This window comes from Hyperolius riggenbachi, chromosome 4, assembly GCF_040937935.1.
Source record: "Hyperolius riggenbachi isolate aHypRig1 chromosome 4, aHypRig1.pri, whole genome shotgun sequence".
NCBI classification, from domain to species: Eukaryota; Metazoa; Chordata; class Amphibia; order Anura; family Hyperoliidae; genus Hyperolius; species Hyperolius riggenbachi.
Window position 1 is genome coordinate 451,227,660 of NC_090649.1, and position 18,866 is coordinate 451,246,525.

Here is an 18,866-nt window from a genome sequence, read left to right on the forward strand (position 1 = left end):
GCTGCTACTGTAGCAGCGTTGTAAAAATGTAAACAAAGCGGATTATTTCCGCTTGTGTTTACATTTAGCCTGCGAGCCGCGATCGGCGGCCCGCAGGCTATTCACGGAGCCCCCCGACGTGAAATGACAGGAAACAGCCGCTCGCGCGAGCGGCTGTTTCCTGATTAATTAGCCTGCAGCCGGCGCTGCAGATGTGCGTGGCTGGTCCTGCAGCTACCACTTTGCCGACGCGCGGTATGAGTGCGCGGTCGGCAAGTGGTTAAGCCATCCTGGGTGTCAGGAGCTTACCCTGCAGAGCTTATAATTTATGTAACACTAAACTCTTGATTCAGACACTAAAAGGTTATCTCTGCTTCTAAACTCATCTGAGTGAACTGTTTTTACTCCAGAGGGGTATAGCAAGGTCATGCAGTCAATCAGTACTGCTGACATTCCCAGTTCCTCACTAAATTCAATCAACAATTAAAAAGGTAATAATCTTCTAAAAGCAGCTCGCGCATAGCTTTTATTTGCAAACGTACTTCTTATTACAAGCACAGTTGAACAATGATTATCAACTAATCAGATAATGCTACACAGAAAAAATGCAATGGTGTGCTGTACAAGCCTACAAAATATTTCTGTATGAATTTGGACTAAAATTAAAATAAAAATAACATTAAGAGATAGGCAATCTTGCAGCTCAACTATTTTATCTAGTCTAAAAAAAAAACAAGGCAAAAACAAACTATACGTGAGAGATAAAATACAGCTTATGATGATAGGCTGGTGCTGAGGATGAACAATTACTGATGCTGAGGATGAACAATTATTTTCCTAATTTAGGGACAGTTTTCACAGAGGTGCTGCATCCGATTCAGAAATAGAAGCGACACCCCTGTAGAAAATGGCTCCAAATTGCTCTTGCGATTGGTCAGCACAATTGCTATATCCATGCCATGCACAGTGATAAGGATTCTGATGTGTGCTGTGGAAAACTGCAGAATGTCGTCCAAATCGCAATGGCAAGCCTAATGACTTAATAGGCAGTGTTACCCCATCTGGCTCACTTGTGAGGAAACTGCCGCATATTCTGAGCTAATAGAACTTGGCCTTTAGGATTAGAAGGAATAAGGACAGGGCAATTTGGAATAGGTGACCTCCAAACTAGTGCTGTTGTCTTAATTTTGGTCACACTTTCAGCCTTAAAGAGAACCCGAGGTGGGATTTAATGATGTTAGTGGGGCACAGAGGCTGGTTGTGCACACTATCACCAGCCTCTGTTGCCCTATGGTGTGCCCCCAGGACCCCCCCTGCGCTCTGCTATCCCCAGCGCCGTGCTAGCGACACACAGCTTGTCGCCAGTAGGCTGTTTACCTGTGACTGTCTGTCAGCGCCCCTTTCTCTGTATCGGCGCTACCCGCCCGTATCCCTTCCCTCCCACTGATTGGAGGAAAGGGACGTGGGCGGGTAGCGCCGATACAGAGGATGCGAGGGGAGCGGCGCTGACAGACAGTCACAGGTAAACAGTCTGCTGGCGACAAGCTGTGTGTCGCTAGCACGGCGCTGGGGATAGCAGAGCGCAGGGGGTCCTGGGGGCACACCATAGGGCAACAGAGGCTGGTGATAGTGTGCACAACCAGCCTCTGTGCCCCACTAACATCATTAAATCCCACCTCGGGTTCTCTTTAAAGTGGAATGAAACCCAGCATTTCTTCTTTGCTTAAAAATATTTTTTACAGCATTATATATACTACCACCATTTTTTTTTTACTAGAACAGCATTTAACTAGTTAAAGTGAACCTCCGGACTAAAAATCTACTCAGCAGCACTGAAAAGGCTTGGTGTTTCTTTAACAGTTTCACAGCATCAGAACTTTGTTTTTCTTACCAAAGCATAATTTTTAGCTGCATTTTTATCTAAGCTCCACCCATCAAAGAAAAAAAGCCCGGGTTTTTTTCCCTGATGCTGTGCAGAGCATGATGGGATTTCCTATGTTGTTAATCACGTTGCCTAGCAACTGGGAGAGGCGGTCAGGACACAGGACAGTTGGAACTGTCCCTGTCACCTCCTTTCAACCAAAAAGATGGCTGCCATCATGAAATCAAACATTTGCCTGTTCTTTTAAAACAGGGTGGGTAAGAGATTATATTACCTATATATTTTAATTAACATAACTAATGTAACTTAATGACAGTATATTTGTTTAGGCTGGAGTTCCTCTTTAAACACAGGACTTACAAGCTCAGTGCGGAGAAATCTTGATGCATCCGAACTGAAGATAATTTTATCTTTTGTTTACTTAATTGTATCAAGTGAGGAATGTGACACAGTCTGTGACTGTGCAGACTCTCCTGAACACAAACAGACAATCAGAAAGCATGTTTGCCTTTAATACAAGATGAATAAAAGCAGTTATGAATAAAACGCAAAGTTAGCTCTCAGAGCAAAAAAAATGTACTTTGGGAACTTGTAATTTCCAAATGAATAATAATACTTATGCACAAAAGCAAATATGATAACCGCATGGCATATAAAAGTAGGAAAACATGTTTATATTGAATATTATGTCAGGGTTTTATACCGCTCTAACATCCATCATTCTAGTCAAGCTGAAGAAAGTAAAATGAACGGACAAAGTGAAAACCACTGAAAACGGACAGAAATAGGCAATATCAGTCAGTTCTTTTACGTCACTAAAAATCAAATTCAGGTCCTGCATTGTGACTTATTTGTTGATACTGAATCCAAACCGAACTAAAGGTGGCCACTAACGAACCAATTTCTAGCGAAAAATCATTTCAATCAGAAATTCTGATCGGAAGTGAATTGTTCACTACACCATCAACGAAACAATCTTTGCTTCCTATCTATCACAACCAATAAGAAAATCCAAATTTTGGTTTGACAAAAATCCAATCGGATGACTATTTTTCTAATCGTTTGTAATTGTGTCCATCAACAAATATTATTTACAACCAATCCGATCAGAATTTCTGATTGCTCAAACGATTTTTCACTAGAAATTGGATCATAAGTAGCTACCTTTAGGCTAATTCAACCAACACTGTTCCTTACCCTAATTGTCACATCTGTAACACTACTAACCCATATTTTTCTACTCTAATCCTAACTTTCCCAACCATGTTTCTCCTAACTCCAACCCTTATTCAGTTTCTGTAACCCAGACAAAAAATAGATTTAGAATTTTAGAAAAAAAAGGCATTTAAAAAATTAAAGGATTCCTTAGTCCCCACTTGAATTTGTAATACTGTAGATGCCCTGTGCATGTGTGTGGGGTGGTGTGCCCGGCGTCTGTCTCCGTTCATCTGTAACCAGCTCATTCCAAAGTCCATGTCGGCGGAGTCGGTGCAGGCGCAGTATGTCCGCGGGAGTACTGGTGAGCTCCCGTGTGTAGACGTAGCCGGTGTGTGTGGTCGGCGGGGTCGGTGAAGGTGCAGTATGTCCGCGGGAGTTCAGGTGCACTCCTGTGGGTAGACGTAGCCGATGCGTGTGGTCGGCGGGGTCGGTGCAGTATGTCCGCGGGAGTTCGGGTGCACTCCTGTGGGTAGACGTAGCCGATGCGTGTGGTCGGCGGGGTCGGTGCAGTATGTCCGCGGGAGTTCGGGTGCACTCCTGTGGGTAGACGTAGCCGATGCGTGTGGTCGGCGGGGTCGGTGCAGTATGTCCGCGGGAGTTCGGGTGCACTCCTGTGGGTAGACGTAGCCGATGCGTGTGGTCGGCGGGGTCGGTGCAGTATGTCCGCGGGAGTTCGGGTGCACTCCTGTGGGTAGACGTAGCCGATGCGTGTGGTCGGCGGGGTCGGTGCAGTATGTCCGCGGGAGTACGGGTGCACTTCTGTGGGTAGACGTAGCCAGTGTGTGGTCACCAGATGCCCAAGCGTACATATTGCGCATGTGCACTCATTATGTCTAGGTCAGAGGGCAATGCACCGGCTATGTCTTCTTGCGGGAGTGCGCACATACTCCCACGGACATACTGCGGAGCATCGGTGACTGGCTGCGTGGGCACAGGATGCCTGCGGGGAACCATTAGAAGTCCCAGGTAAGTTCAACTCTTTTTTCTCCTAGCCCTCTGCAGTATTCCTTTAACTTGTAATGTGCTGTATATATAACACACACACACACATAGTAGTTATCCCTTAACTCATAATGTGCTAAATATGACTTTGTTAAAAATGAAGCAGGCCCCGGCTGTCTTTCAGACACCAATTTTCCATGATCATTTCCGCTCCAGGATTGGCTTATGCTAAGACAAAGCGTGATCTCTGCTGCGGAAGGCAGGGAATTAATATCTGCTGACATTTTTATTGGACTTGCACTCATTTATACCAGACAAGCTTTGAAGTGTAATTCTGTAAATAGGCATTACAAATTATGGAAGAACTCATTTAATCTGCATAAATATGTCATCACAGGAAATATATATTTCCACGGAAGCCTCAACCTTTGTAGTGGAACACATGGCGGAGTCACAGCCTTGCCGCGTGAAGTGATAGATGCTCTTTGCTCTTTACAAAGATTGAGTCAATGCATACAATATTTCATCAGTGCTGATGATAAATAATTACAAGCAAAGAAGATATTCTTCATTCAATGAAAAAATGGCATGAAATAAGTGACTGTGTGGGGTTGATTTACTGAGGTGAAGGACTGCAGATCACAGCTTACTGCATCTGGATCCTGCCTGGATGACTATGTGGCCATTATGTGCAAAAACTGCAGATTCAAAAATAAAATATCACAATCCCTACATGGTAAAAGAACCACTATCTCAAAAAATTGTAAAATGTAAAATACATAGGAATAAAACGTACATTTCTTCCAGAGTAAAATATGTTATAAATTATCTAAAGAAAACCCTAAGAATTCCGCCTTGCGGAGATGGACTTGTCCATAATGTACTTTTTATATTAGTCTGGGAGAAATGTACTTCTTATAAGTATGTGTAGACCTATATTTTAAATTTTTTATTTTTTTGATAGTGATCCTTTAAGTGTCTACAACTTGATCACTCTCTTATTAAGTCCCCTTCATTGTATTGAATCAGCTTTATTTTGAGCAGGCAGAGTTTGGGAAGAGTTACTTGGCCTTAAAGTGAACCAGAGACGAAGCAACCTCATGTATTTTACCATATATATCAGTGGGGACATTAGAGAAAACACTTACCCTGCTCTCTGTTTCATTCTTTACTGCTCAGCCTGCTTCTTACCAGGCATGACAAAATCCCCGACTGAGCATTCAGTCTGGCTTTGCTAAGGAACTATTATAGCTGATTCTGTGTTCTCTGGTGTCTTTTCAAGCCCAAGCCTGCCACCTTGTGGCTCTGCTCAGGAATCATTATAGCTAAGTCATTATAGCAAAGCCAGACTGAATGCTCAGTCAGGGATTTTATCTGGACTGATTAGAAGCAAGCTGAACAGTAAATAATGAATGAGACAGCAGGGTAGGTGTTTTCTCTAATGTTCCCACTGATATATATGGTAAAATACATGAGGGTGCTTTGTCTCTGGTTCCCTTTAATGGAGGTATGACAATTTTGCAAGAGTTAGAAAACTTGTCACTCCTTTCCCTCTTGAAAGTGACACTACTTGTAGGTTGGTAAAGTCCATACGTGGAGCCCCTTACTAGCTCCAACTTTTTGGCTTCCTGATTGTACAAAGTATAAAAAAGTTATAGTGGTTCCAAACTTGATACATTAAATATATATATAAAATAAAGAAAACATCTAACAAATGCATTATGTCCCTTTTTATTACACCTCACAAATACTTTTAAAACACGCACAAACACCTTTGTCCTTCAGAAGAGGTGAGGCATATGAATATCTTGTTTACAATGTATAAATGACAGTGATTTTGCAGGATTACCAAGGGCGCCTCCACCACCAGTGTTACTTGGATAGTTTTTACCCTTACCAGGGGTCTACAGTTTTTTGAACACTTTTTGGCCCATATGCAATTCACTTTTTCTCCATAGTTTTCTCCTAGGTGATATTTTTAAACTTGTTAATAAAATGCCTTTTAAGCCACCAGAAAGCAAGAAAATGCTCAAAATAATTTTGATAGTACTTATTCATCTACTTTTTGGTATTTTTTCAGTTGGAAAGTGCTAGAAAGTTATTTCAAATTGAAGATGAAAAATTATCTCCTAGGAGAAAACTCAGGTGAAAAAGAGAATTGCATATGGCCCTTTGTATCTATAAAAGTCTCCAAGGTGTGTGACCAACCAGCGCCTGCACAGCAGGCCTGGAATACTGAGCGTGGGCGGTTATATTCCACAGGCTCTGGTGGTGGTTGCAAGCTCTTGCAACCCACCTTTGTGAGTATAATCTATTCTCCGACATTATACCACTTATACAAGCAATATCTCACAATTGGGCTCCTGGTCTCTCAAATTTTTCCAGATTCTTGGAGATTACTGGTTAGCCACCAAAAGTCTCCATCCTACTAGTATTGTAAGGGCTCGTTCACATCTAGGGGCGTTTTCAACCTTCAAGCGCAGGTAATTTTCAAAATCGCCCACAAAAGGCTTGTGCAATGATTCTCTATGAGAAAGTTCATATCGGTGCGTTTCGTCTACTTTGCGCTCTACAAAGTGGTGCCTGTACCATTTTTGGGGCGATTTTGCTCTAATGGAAGGTATAGGAAGAGCGCTAAATGCTCACAAAACCGCATTATGCTGCGATTGCATTCGCGTTTTTTTAAGGAAAAAAAATGCATTGTATTTATTGTTTTCCAGGTCAAAGAGTTCACTTCCTGACTGACGTCAGGAAGTAGCAAAACGGAATCGCTCTACAAAAGCGCTTACAAAGGCGCTTTGCCAGAAATCGTAGTGCGCAGTGGAGCACCGGGAGGGGGAAAAAACGCTAAAAATAATCAAAAATTGCTGCCGTCAGCGATTTCCATTTCATATGTGAACAGAGCCTCCGTGAGGTGGCTTTCTGCATTGTGAGATTTCTAGTTCTGGACAGGCCCATAATAGAGATTAGCGAAAAGAGACAGGCTGACAACACAGAAAGGGTGAAAGTGGAGTCATATTGCGGCTTCACCTGCCTTTCATATGTATCCAATAATCCAATTTTCAAGCAATTCGATAAAAACAATCGTTTCTACAGAAAATCAAAAGCTTTTTTTTTTATTTGAGTGAAAATTCTAACTGAATTTCCCTTTTTTTTCTCGATTGGTAGTGCCAGAAATTCCTGATCAATTTTTTTCAAGATTGTATGGTGTGTGGTAGATTGACAATTTTGTAATGTAGAGATGCAGACATTTTTTCAGAGTTTTCATTCATGTTTTTCATAATTGGGGAAAAATTGAACACACGGGTGTGGTACATTAGTTAGATTTTTAAAATGTTACAATCAATCAGAATTGATGGTAAATGTTGAATTGAATGTAAAAAATTGTATAGTGTGTGGCCACCCTGAGAGGGATTAGGGGGCTAGTGCACTGAACCAAAGAACATGATTAGAGTGAGAAGCTATGAGGGAGATAGTCAAAGCTGCATTTTCACGACGGAGCGGATGAGTGAATAACATTTTTTTTTATTATTTTTGCCTAAAATGGGTGGGATTTTTCCTTTTAAAAATTTAGTTGGAAGGCCACACTTTTTGTATTAGTATAAATAAAACAAAAGTATAAAATATTATACTGTTAAATATTATAATTATTCTTTTCAGGGAAATTTTATGAAAGTTTACATTGACACAGATATTAGCTATTAACTGGCGATCCCTGCAGTAGAAATCACATCAGATAATGTTGAAAAATAAAAACAATCATGATATCCAAGATATTTTCTTTCTGTCTGAAGCCATGGACCTTTAAAGGCCTTCACCCCACTCCCTTCATGGAATGTAAAAAAGAAAAAAAAGAACAAACTTAACTTTAAAGGAAACCAGAGATGAACGCTTTGGCACAAAATAAACATATCCCCTGATAGATTTTACACAATAAATGCTATACCTGCTATTTCCACTGTTCTGGTGTGCCGTTGTTTGTGTTTTTTTACTAAAACTCCATGCAAAATACAGTTCATCAGAAAAGCATATTATTTAGTGGGCTTTGTGCAAAATGAAATCAACATTTCTAAAAACCTCTTATGACTAACAAATATAGATAAAAAAAACGTTTTTCAATATACCCTTACATTAGCAGCTCCTCCCATCTCATCACAGCTCTCTGTGATGCTGCAAGTATTATACAGAACAGAAAAGCAGAGCCAGAAGGGGGCAGGCGTGGGCTTGAAAAGACATCAGAGAAGATAGACTAAGCTATAATGATTCCTGAGCAAAGCCAGAATGAATGCTCAGTCAGGGATTTTATCAGAGCTGATAACAAGCAGACTGAGCAGTGAGGATGAAACAGAGAGCAGGGTAGGTGTTTTCTCTAATGTTCTCACTGATATATATGGCAAAATACATGAGTGCGCTTTGTCTCTGGTTCACTTTAACCTTAAATCCAACCTTAGCTTTCACCTCAACTTTAGCCTAAATTTCAACTTCAGGTTCCTCCTCAACATCACAGTCAGTCCCACCTTCAGCCTTAACTTCAATCTGAACTTCAACATCATCTCCATTCTCAACTTCAGTGTCAACTTGAAACATAATAGCATTGATACAATAACAGGGTAAGTAGGAAAAGCCAGGCATTTAAAGCCACGCACACATTTTAAAGATTCTCATTTATTTAAATAAATTGAGCAGATCCTTACCTAACAATTTGCTAGTAATTTTTAGTTTACTAATAATTCAAATTTTGTGCACATGCTATGCAAATTTTATGAAATTCTAGGCAGTTTGAAAATGGACCAATCAAATAATGCAGCTTCTGTATTCGAATCTGTCAATTTTCAAGCTGTATACATTTGTATATAACTAGCATAGGTTGTGCATCCCATTGGAATTATACGCATTTAAAGAGACAGTGAAGCGGAAAAAAATGATGATATAATGAATTGGTTGTGTAGTAGGGGTAATTACTAGAACATTGGTAGCAAAAAAATACTCTCATATTTTTATTTTCAGTTATACAGCTTTTTTTTATAACTTTGCATCATTCTCTAATATTTGCAGTTTACACATTACTCAGCATTCTAAATGTTTTTACAGAACAGGCAGTGAACTTTTGACCTGTCCTGAACTGTTCTCTGCAAAAGAAAAAAAAACAATACAGTTGAGACAACCTAATCAGAAGTCACAACTCTCTGTGACTTTGAGGGCTGGTTCACACAGATGCTTGGCGGCGTCTACTGTCAAGCGTTCGGGACCCATCGGCTAAACTCTCCCATTCAAGTGAATTGGAGCATTTAGCATTGCACGGTAACCGTCGATTACCGTCGATTGCATAAACGCGGCGTTCTGATCCCAATTTAACGCATTGTTTCGGCCCTCCCTAGAAGCCGCATGCAACGTCCAGGGACGGCTAGCCGGCGCTTCTTCATGTCCCCTTGCGGGGACGAGAAACGCCGATCGCGACGATCTCCGTACTGCCGCCACCGAATGAGACGTCACAGGACGACGCAACTTCCTGGCCGCCCCAACGCTGCCTGCCGCCCGTGTGAACCGGCCCTGAAAGTGGTGGAGCTCAATGGCTATTTGCATAAATAACAGCTGGAGTTTCTTAACTCTTCCTGTACTGGAAACAGATTTCTGTTCTATTTCATGCTCTAGGGGACCATTTGGTGCAAACTATCGTGTGTGTGTGTGTGTGTACAACCTTTTAAAAAGTAGAGAATGCACGTTCACTAATATGGCAAACGTCTATTTATTTATTTAGAAAACAACCTCATAATTTGTCTTTACTGATTAATGTATTCATTTTTTTATGTGAACTCACCCTAGCTTTAATGAGGGGCGTTTTCCAGAATTTCAGAGACCATGGCCCACTCCTCAGTTGCGCACGTCGTCACTTGCTTGAAAAGTCCACCTGATGAAAAATAAAATGTTGGAAATGTGAGAATTACCCATGAACAAAGGTAAAACTTAAAAAGAAACCATAAAGGAGAATTGAACTTCATCCCAATCAGTAGCTGATACCCCCTTTTACATGAGAAATCTATTCCTTTTCACAAACAGACCATCAGGGGGTTCTGTATGGCTGATATTGTGGTGAAACCCCTCCCACAGGAAACTGTGAGGACCATGGTCCTGGCAGTTTCCTGTCTGTGAACCTTGTTGCATTGTGGGAAATAGCTGTTTACAACTGCTAGAAAAGCAAGCAGCATCTCCTTCCACTGACATCACCTGCCAGCAGTAAACATGTCACCATGTGATAAATGTCAGAATGTAAATCAGGGAGAGGACAGATTTTACAATGGGAAAACACTGACTAAATCATTTATACATAATTATTATAAAAACAAAGCACTTCATTATTACACTATTACATTATTTTCACTGGAGTTCCTCTTTAAGTATCTAAAACGTATTCTGTGTAATTCGTGGAGCACAATCTATGCATCACACTGACCAATAGCTCACAAATGCATCACTTCTAAATTCTGCTGCCATGTCCAGATGTCCACCTATTTGTGCATTCCTGCCTTTGCCATGATAGCGTCCATGATCGAACGTTCACAGCTGTGGCATAATTGTGCACTCTGATCAGGGCCGGATTTCTGGAAAGGCCACAAAGGCCACGGCCTAGGGCGATAAAATCAGATAAGATAAGAAGGGCGGCAGGACTTGGAGAGAGAAGAGGTCATATGTCAAAATTAATCACCTCTTCTGGTCCCGCAGCGCAGCCAGCCAGCGCCCTGCTCTGCACTAATAGCTGAATTCCAGAGTTCCCCAATTCCAGCAAGTCTCTCTCTCAATCAACATCTGCTGTCACCTCATCTGATGATCAATTCCTCTTATCATGATCATACAAGTTGATGTGAGAAATACCAGGGATTTACATTACAAAGCAGATAGAACTAAGTTCCGCTGAGTTTTAATGCAGACATTCAAAGACATCAGTGAACCCTGCTAATTTCTTCACTTTCTCCTTTACAGCTGTGACTGACACTGACCCCAGCAGCTGTTAATTACACTTTCTTATCTCTAGTCTACTTAAATTTATGGCTTTAGGGTTTTTTTCTTCCTAGCCAGCAGTGGTCTCAGTTAACTCTTTCCTGGCTCATTTTCTGTTCCTACCATCTATGAGAGGAATAAAAATGCTGTTTGCTTTACTTTCATTGCTAAACTGTCACTGTCACCTGAGCTGTTACTACCTCTGTGCTAGTCTGTATAGTTTGGCATCCTTCTCCTTTCCTGTAGCAGTAAAGCATTGTACCATTTTAGCCACAGCGAAAGCAGAGAGTTTTGAATGAGGATGATACCATTTATTGGCTTAAAAGAACAAAAGTAATCTTTCTGTGAATAAGCCTTCTTAAGACTTTGTTCCTGTATACTGTCAATATGTTAGAGCAAACCACCATATGTACATTCAACATTCAAAAGAGATACATAAATTTTTCAAATATAAATAAATATCATTCAGATGCTTTAAAGTGGAGCTGAACTCTTGCACAGGACAGAAGGAAAACATAGAAAAATCTACCTTGTATTTTTTTTAGAGAGCCTGTGTAATTCCCCCTCATCTGTGTCTAATCTGACGTTGTAATTTGATCTCTCCTGTGTCCCCTGACTGCCACAACATCTAAGCTAATTTGAAAGCACAGGATGTTAACAATATGTCTGCTTCCATGAAAGCAGGAAGTAGACACTGCCGATTGATTGCAGAATTTGTATCAGCTGTAACAAAGAAATGTTTTTTTAAAGGTTATTATGTTATTGTGTATATTTTGAAGCAGAGAGGAAGTTCTGAGTTCAGGTCCGCTCTAATTACAACCAAACATCCAAAGTGGGTATTGACAGAATGTTTGCTACTTACCTGTTCTCTGTTTCTCTCCATTGAGCTGTCCTGTCACCTGTTTGTGGCTCTGACTGCAGCCAGTCTCACAGAGGACAAAGAAGCAGCGCATGCTCTGGCCACTCACGCTCCCTGTCACCTGTTTGTGGCTCTGACTGCAGCCAGTCTCACAGAGGACAAAGAAGCAGCGCATGCTCTGGCCACTCACGCTCCCTGTCACCTGTTTGTGGCTCTGACTGCAGCCAGTCGCACAGAGGACAAAGAAGCAGCGCATGCTCTGGCCACTCACGCTCCCTGTCACCTGTTTGTGGCTCTGACTGCAGCCAGTCTCACAGATGACAAAGAAGCAGCGCATGCTCTGGCCACTTGCGACTTGCGCAAGTTTTCTGCTCCTGCCCAGATGTGCACAGCAACCAACGCCAGTATAGTGTTATGCATTCTTGACAAGTACATATATCAGCGTCATTTCTCAAGTATGCATTCCCAGAACACTATTGGCTGCTCTGCACTTTCGGGCAGGAGCACAAATTGCAGGAATTATTGAGCAGACCGAGCATCCTCTGATTCTTGGCTGAATGGGAGGCAGAGCAGCACAACTGAAATGAGCCCATTCAAACAAATGATCGATAGTCAGTGTTGGTCAGAATGTTTTTTGGTAGTGGTGGTGGCGGGGGGGGGGGGGGGGGTAGATGACAGCAGGCCTAGGGCACTGGAAAGTACAAATCCGGCCCTGACTCTGATCACACATGGATGATTGCAGGGAATTCATGGTAATTTATAATTGTCAGTCAATCACAATGGGGTACACTTTAGAGCAATCAATAATGGTTGGTTCTGGATATGGTTGTAAAAACCACATCTAAAGTTACTTGCCTAGCTTTAGCTTAAAGAATATCTACAAATGTAGAAGTGAGACTCAACAGTTTCAAAAATCAAGTGGTCTATCGTTTCATTTGTTTCAAACCATGGTATCAGCAGAATACTACAACTGTTGCCTGGTAAACGCTGCAGAAATTTCCTACACTATTCTTTCTGACACCCAAATCCAACATGCATAGATTCAAATACAGCAGATCATAAATATGTTCTTCTTCTTTCCATCTCTGGATTAGGTTTTTTCTACAGATACCCTTTGAGTGCAGGAATAAACGTACCCCCCACACCTCCCTCCATCGTGGAATGCCAAAACGCCTACAAGGCTAGAGGAGGCCATCAAAGGTACCCCCAGTAGTCTCATCTGAAGGAGTTTTAGACACAGCCACACAGGCCACATGATGACTTCACCTGCAAAAAGGTACATTACAGATGTATGTAAACATGGGACATTTAATTTGTTCAGGTTGTGGAAGAACAATCTTGCATAAAATCTTGAAAACTGTTATTTTGAAGTGAAATTCCACTTTATTAGAACTGTCTTCTTTAGACCATCATCAAAAATGTGCTCTTTTAATCTTTCGCGTTAGCCCACAAGTGGTGTTATCCTTATTCAAAAACTTGAATAAGCTATTAACACAGTACAATGCTAGAATGTGAAACAAGAGAAGGTTTGTCAAAGGATACCTGACCCGAGGCCAAGCTAACTCAGGTAGCCACAGAGGTATGTACATGCTGGATTCAGATACCTCGGTGTGTTGTCCGTTCCTTTCCTAATTTCCCCCCAGTTCCCATAATAACTTATTAAACAAATCTGGCTTTTGACTAATTTAACATTTTCAGAAAGGCAGGCTTGCTGCAATGTTCCGTCCTTTCACCCTCCCATCCACTCCCCTGTGGGGAAGAGCAGTGAATGGGATGGTGATAGGAGGGAACTTCGCAGCAAGTCCGCCTCTTCGGCCTAGTGCACACCAAAAACCGCTAGCAGATCCGCAAAATGCTAGCAGATTTTGAAACGCTTTTTCCTCTTTTTCTGCAGCGTTTCAGCTAGCGTTTTGCGGTTTTGTGTAGCGGTTTTGGTATAGTAGATTTCATGTATTGTTGCAGTAAAGTTGTTACTGAACAGCTACTGTAACAAAAACCGCCTGGCAAACCGCTCTGAAGTGCCGTTTTTCAGAGCGGTTTGCGGTTTTCCTATACTTAACATTGAGGCAGAAACGCATCCGCAATTCAAAATCTGCAGCAGCCCGGGAGTATGCGTTTCTGCAAAACGCCTCCCGCTCTTATGTGCACCAGCCCATTGAAATACATTACCCTAGCGGATCCGCACCCGCAAGCAGATCGCAAACCGCAGCGGAAACGCTCCGGTGTGCACTAGGCCTTCCTGTTTGAAAATTTGACTACAGCTAAAAGTCACATTTTTGTAGAAGTGATTACGAAAACCGGGGGGAACGTTGAAAGGCATTGACAGCGCACAGAGGTATGTGGATCCAGCATAAACATTTCTCTGTGCTCACTTTAGGTAGCTTTGTCTAGGGTCAGGTGTGCGTTAATGCAAAAAAGTTCCTGGTTCAAACACAATTTTTACAGTGCATGCTGGAAAACGAAGAAGTTATTAATTATTATTTGGATTAGAGTGCTAGTCAATTGTTGGCTATAGATTTTTTCCTTCCTCACATGCCTTTGGTTAAAGATACTGAGGGGGAGAGCTAATCAAATAATGCTAGCAGAAGCAGATTATCCAATCCATCCTGCAAGCTCTGCTCCATCCATCTTGGGCAGTGTCAGCTACGGCTTGTGAGCGCCTGAGCATTTCTCCGCGCCGGCGCCCAAGCCCTGCTATGAACTGAGCAGCGCAGAGTATGTCACATCCTTAATGGCATTACACTGGAAAAGACAACTTGTTCTGATGACATTGGAGGCTGGCTAGCAACACGTTTCTGGTGACCTTTACTAAATCATTTAATCTTCTTCTGCCTCCAGCCTGGATTTTGCTCTGCTGGAATTGCCTTTGAATTTTAAATGCATACAAAACCATCACCTATTACAAACTGTAATTCAAAATGGAAAAGGGTAAGAAGATACATTTTTTTTGCAGCACGACAAACTCTTAAGATTTATTTTTTTCTCAAGTGAAAGAAGGACTTCTGTTTCATGTTCAGGTTTACAGTAAAATTCTACTTTCACACACACAGAAAATAAAGCAAAAAATAAATATGCTATAAACTTGAAAAGAAAGAAAGAAAGAAAAATGCTATAAACATGTATCAGTGCTGCAAAAAAATATATATGAATACAGTTGTTTCCTATTACTAAAAATAACCATTCTATTTTAATTTATAACCCAGCTATGAAATTGTAAACCGACTTTATTAAATTGTATTATTTTTCTAATATAAAATCTGTACCCTGACATTTCCTCTTTCTGCATGAGTAATTAACTGAACAAGCCAATGGTACATATTTTATATGCTGATAGTCTTTACTAGGATCACTGTGGAATATTAATGTAAACACACACACACACACACACACACACACACACACACACGTAAACACAAGTACACACACACACACACGTACACACACACACACACGTACAACACACACACACGTACACACACGTGTACACACACACACACACACGTACACACACACGTACACACACATGTACACACACGTACACACACGTACACACACACACACACACACACACACACACACACACACACACACACACACACACACACACACACACACACACACACACACACACGTACACACAAGTACACACACACGTACACACACGTACACACACGTACACACGCGTACACACACGTACACACAAGTACACACACACACACACGTACACACACGTACACACACACGTACACACACACGTACACACACACACACGTACACACAAGTACACACACACACACACACACACACACGTACACACACACACACGTACACACACACACACACACACACACACGTACACACACACACACGTACACACACACACACACACATACACACGTACACACAAGTACACACACACACACACGTAAACACACGTAAACACACGTACACACACGTACACACACGTACACACGTGTACACACACACACGTACACACACACGTACACACACGTACACACATACACACCCACACGTACACACAAGTACACACACACACTTTGTCAGTTGAATTAGAGTTTCACTAAAATGTATGTAATATACAAATTAATATCTTCATATTTAAATTATGAAATATAAAGGTTCAAAAATTGCTCACATATTCAGAGTTGACTCTTGAAGGCAACAACAAAAGTGCCATAGAAGAAAATAGGTACTGTCCCTTCTGCAAACGTAAAAAAAAAAAAAAAGTAAGAGTTGTAAAATAATAGTAATAATTTTTTTTTAAATCATCAAAAGGGAGTCATTTTCTTACTGCCACACCCAAAAGATATGTTTATGCAGTAAAAATCAACTTTACTCGACACAATATACACGGCAAATTTTAAAGAAGTTGCCTGCTTCTTCACATTACTATGTTTTCTATCACACGTGGAAAGGAAGATTATACAGTATTAACAGACTTGTAGCATATAATGAAATGATGAGAAAATACAAAAAGTTTAACAAATGTATTGTACCGCCCAGCTGTGTCTTTTTAAGTGTTTTAATTTTCTTCTCTTTTTTCTTTGGGTGCGCCCCAACAATATAATTTTTATACATTTTGCAAGCAATTTGCATTTTATCTTCATTAAATTGCGTGCTCGAAGTCTGTATATGCAGAATAGATATTACCTTTCCTCATGTGATCGATGTGTTGTACCCTATCCTACAGACTATCGTGTTATTATTATTTTTAAGAATACTTTGTTATTCCCCCTATATCTTCTATCTATAATTTCAAAGTTAGGATCAAGTATCTTTAATAAGGTTAAAGGACAGTGGCAAGCATAAGTGATTTTCCAAGACTGAGTTGGAACATAAAGAAAAAAAATGGCAGCTTAAAGTCAAAATATTGCAACCATTGCCCTAGTCATATTGGATCACAGTATGGATTGTAAAGAATGTTATTACAATAGTTATTGATCATGAAAAGTACCCAATGGTTAATTCTTTATTTTACTTTTTGTTGGTTGTTTGTTTTTAGATCAAAATATTTTACAAAGACAAAAAAACAATTATATTGTGCCTTTCTCCTAGCGTACTCATAGCACCAGAGCTGCAGCCACTAGGACCCCCTTTATAGGCAGTGGCAGTGTGCGGGAATCTTGCCCACGGTCTGAATAGGTGCTGGCTTAATAAACAGGAAGAGCCAAGATTCAAACCCAGGTCTCCTGTGTCATAGAGAGAGCCCTTAACCATTACTCTATCCAGCTATCTTACAGTCCTAAAATATCAGAGATATGTTTGTGTTAATTTGTGAATATGACTACAACAGCGTAATCAATAATTCACTAACTTTTCAGCCATCCTTGCTTTATTCTTATTCATTTCATGTAAACTTATTCGTAAAATTAAATTTTTTTCTGTTTAAATCCAATTTGGGTTTGCAGAATAATTAGTGTTTTTCAATGTTCTTCAACTTTAGTAAAGTATCCACATAACGCCTGACCAAGCAGAATCTGCTTTCTCCAAAAGGTCTCAGATACTACAGTGATAATAAGGTGAACCTAACCCAAAGTGACCTGCAAATAAATTAAATGAAGATTAATGACTTATGGATCACTGAACTCAGTAGTGTTGAGTGTTCAATATTGAAACTACTTATGGAGGACACTGAGTCAGTTCACCGTACCTGACATAGCTCGGCGTCCTTTGTGGATCCAAGACAGGCCCTCAGCCCTATTCACTTCTGTGATCTGGCCACAGGAATGGCACCTTGCAAGAAGAGCCCTGGAATTATGTATGCAGGCAATGAGCCCCAACCATAGTTAAGCTGGCCATACAGTGGTCGATTTGGCCAACTGATAGATCCCTGCCAGATCATTATCTGATCAGAGAGAGATCTATCTGATCGAATCCCTCCACACAATGTATACAGAATTTCAATCACTTTCAGCATGAAAAGTTTAAAAATCTTTGTGCACTGCCTACTAGATCTCCATGTCTCTCCCATCAATTCCCCACCCCCGTCCCTGGGCCATGCAGAGTATATGGGGAGCTAGTGTAGAGGCAGCAAGTGTAGGGGCAGTGGAGCTTCTCTCACTTGTCCGCTGGCGTGCATTCTCTCCACCACCGGAGCTTTCAACTAAACACTACAGTAGAGACCAAACACTAGGTATGTGCATACCTTTCATGACCACTGTGACACACAGCTTCTTAGGATTAAGGAGACAGGAAAATGCTCTGTGGTGGAGAGTGGAAGTCCTGTAAGATAGGTGAGAATAGCTCTGCTGCCTTGTTGACCGGCCCGAAATCAAACACAGCAAGCAACATGCTCCCGATTAAGCATGACTAGATTGATTTCTAGCAGATTCAATCAAATTATCAAATTGATCAGATATCCATGGAAAATATCGAAAAGCGGATGTGCACCTTTATTTAGCTATCTAGGTTTAAAAAAGAAGAAGTTTTGAATCAGGATGATACAATGTATTGGCTAACTTAGAAGAAAAAGGAGTAAGCTCTTTTCTCCTAAGTTTTCCCATAGGAGGGAATTTTTCATCTTCTGTATAAAATACATTTTCAGCACTCTGAAATTGAAAAAGTACCAACAAGTAGGTGAAAAAGCACTGTTAAAATTATTCTGAGTACTCTCTTTGCCTGCTAAGGACCGCAGTAATTTTAATTGATCTGTGCTGGGTGGGCTCTTCAGCCCGCAGCACAGATCGGGTAATAGGCAGGGCGATCAGACTACCCCCCCTTCCCCCCCCACTAGGGGGATGTCCTGCTGGGGGGAGGGGGGGTCTGATCACAGCCACTGCCTTGTGCCTTGCGGGGGGGGGGCTCCTCAAAGCGATATTCCGCCCTCTCTCTCCTCCCCTCCCTCTCCTCATTACTGTGGGTGGTACAGGACCGCAATCCGTCCTGTACCGCCTCTGATAGGTTTCAGCCTATCAGACAGCGGCGATCCCCGGCCAATCAGAGGCCAGGGATCGCCAATCTCCTTTACGG

General features: G+C 41.3%; 1 protein-coding gene across 9 annotated transcripts in view; it reads right to left on the minus strand.

Moving 5' to 3' along the window:
* LRFN2 (leucine rich repeat and fibronectin type III domain containing 2) overlaps positions 1-18,866 on the minus strand; it is a 685,481-nt gene that overhangs the window by 371,729 nt on the left and 294,886 nt on the right. For all 9 annotated transcript variants that reach the window (XM_068232730.1, XM_068232724.1, XM_068232729.1 and 6 more), the window contains one exon: positions 9,840-9,929. The gene's annotated coding sequence lies outside the window, so the exon portion shown is untranslated. The remainder of the gene's footprint in view (positions 1-9,839; positions 9,930-18,866) is intronic.